Consider the following 2,644-nt stretch of genomic DNA (forward strand, 5'->3'; position numbering starts at 1 on the left):
TTAGAACGTCGTGCGTCATACCCGAGAACATATAGCTCTCGGTTGGAGTCATGCCGGTCAGTCGAGCGACCGGAGCTCGGTCCTCTGGTGGCGGTGGCGGTGGTGTCACACTCCGGTCCCTAGTTCGGGAGGGCCCAGCCTCATCCCTAGGTGGGATGCTAAAGGTCCTCCGAATTGGGATCTGTACACTCTTCCGAGCGGTGACCCGAACCCTCGTCCAGTACACTGACCGTGGAGGTGGCTCGGGGATGGGGGTAACAGATCGTGCAGGTGACTCTGCGGTGTCGTCACTGTGATAGTTGTGCTCGGACGGATCCGTATCCTTGGAGACGGAATGGTCTCTCCCATCCAAACCCGAGTCATCGCCATACCCGTTGGCGGAATACCCTCGGAATGGAGACATAACGCTGCAACAAATAGATTTAATTACTATACATGCTATAATAAATATCAAAATTCATACATGCTAATGCAAACTCACACAAAAATTTATGCTTTTCATACTGAAATAAGAAGTTCTCGTTTCTAACTAGTATTAGCACAATTAGTTTTAAGTCCCTTCTTAATTATACCATGATTAGACACAGGTGATCAGGTTTTGCCTAACTATGTTATACCAAAATGGCACTTATCCTAATTGTACTAATAATGAATTTTCCTAATTTTGAAAATTTAGTTAGAAAATTAATTTCCATAAAAAATATTGGTTATAGTGCATGGTCTTTATGGAAAAACCGATGTTCTCTATAACCTAAGGCTCTGATACCAAGTCTGTCACACCCCGCTAAAGCGGAAGCACGAGGCACGTCAGTTAGGAGTTCATCGCACTAGGATATATTTAACACCAACCATACATTCATAGCCATAACAAAAAAAAATCCAAAGTTTAAAATTACATTCACCGATTACATTTCAATAGAAACAAAGTTTTTGACAAAAATAAGTTCGTTACAAAAGGAGTTCCTTAAACAATAGTCCAGCTTATGTTGCCGAAAGCGGATGCAAGCAAGAACGTAAGATTATCTACTTTTCCACTACCTTCTTATTTCCTGAAAAGCATATTAAAATCGAGTGTCAACTACAAAGAGTTGGTGAGTTCACAGGTTTTATATGCACAAAATGATTACAAATGCAGCAAATCCCAATTATAAGTTTATGAGCAATATCTTAAAAGCAACGTCATACACATGATATAAATTGTTGAGCCACTACTAAACCTAAAAAACTTTCAACGCCCCACGAACTACCTCAGAGGTGGTAGCGAACCACATGGATAGAGCATTCATACGAACTACCTCAGCGGTGACTACTTCAAGTCACATGTGTAGAGCATACTACAATGACCAAGTGCACCCCTACTCGTCAGTCAAAAGGGTGGATATGACAACCAAATAGCGCTACCCACAAGAATCATAGGGCTCAAAATGAGTTAATAGTAGTGTAAACAAACGGGGACTTTCAAACTCAACATACCATCAATARTGTATACATTTAATTGCTCACAACAAGATTCATATAACAATATAAATCTATTAAACATTTCTTTAATTATGCTTTCCACCCCAAATACGCAAAAACGATAAAAAGAGGGGCCGTGAATACTCACTTTTTGTATTGCTCCGCAAAATAGAGATTCGATCCGATCACCGCACTAGTTCAACGATTCCCTATCAATAGGAAYATCCAAAACCATCACTTATTGATTTAACACTACCTATGGGGTTAATAAGTCCTAAGTCCATACTTGTCTACTTATGTCCCATATGATTATCCATAGTCCAAATATACATAATGTCCATATGCTCGTTAATGCATTAATTTATACCGGAAATGATGCTATAATCCAATAGAAGATCAAAATTTTACAAATCCAGAAACCCCAAAATTTCATTGCTGGGCAGAAACTTATGATACTTAAAAATGATCAAAATAAAGAGACTTCAAAAATGAGATAATTTCCTATCTTTTTACATGGGTTATAGAACTTAGTTATAGTCATCGTGACCAAATTTCATGTATTTTGGGCATGCAATAATGATTCAAATAATTTATGCAATASAACTTATCACAACTGATATGGCAGATTACACCATGTTAGTAAAACACTCATTAAAAGAGTTCTACTAAGTGTTCTGCAGAAATTCAAGTTAGATTATAAACTTAACACTTATACGAAACTTTCAAACTAGAAATAACTCATTTTGGATGAGTTAAGAGGAAGATATGGTACCATAAAGTTACATGCACATATCTGTCATTAGTTGACAGATTGCACACTTAACTTTAATAAATTGGTTAATGCCTCAAAAATTCATATTTTTGAGTGAAACTGGATTCATAYGAAYCCTAAMTCATAAAAGAACATTTTAGAAGWAKAATMATACACTAAGAACAAATAAGTAGAGAGATATTAGCATACAAAGTAGGAGTTACCTACTGGTGGTTTCACAGTTTGCACACCTATAGTGTTTTAAGTGTTTGGAGATCAAAACTCCATAATTTCATGTGATTCCACTTGCATGCAAGAGATAACCCATATAGTTAACTCTCAAAAGAAGAATCATCCTTTTTAATCCAGTTTTGAAAGTGATATGGTCATTGGAACATACATATACAAATCTGTCAGATTCGGACAGATTGCATG

Source organism: Cynara cardunculus, assembly GCF_001531365.2.
Source record: "Cynara cardunculus var. scolymus isolate 2C chromosome LG 3, CcrdV1, whole genome shotgun sequence".
In the NCBI taxonomy this organism is placed as follows: domain Eukaryota; kingdom Viridiplantae; phylum Streptophyta; class Magnoliopsida; order Asterales; family Asteraceae; genus Cynara; species Cynara cardunculus.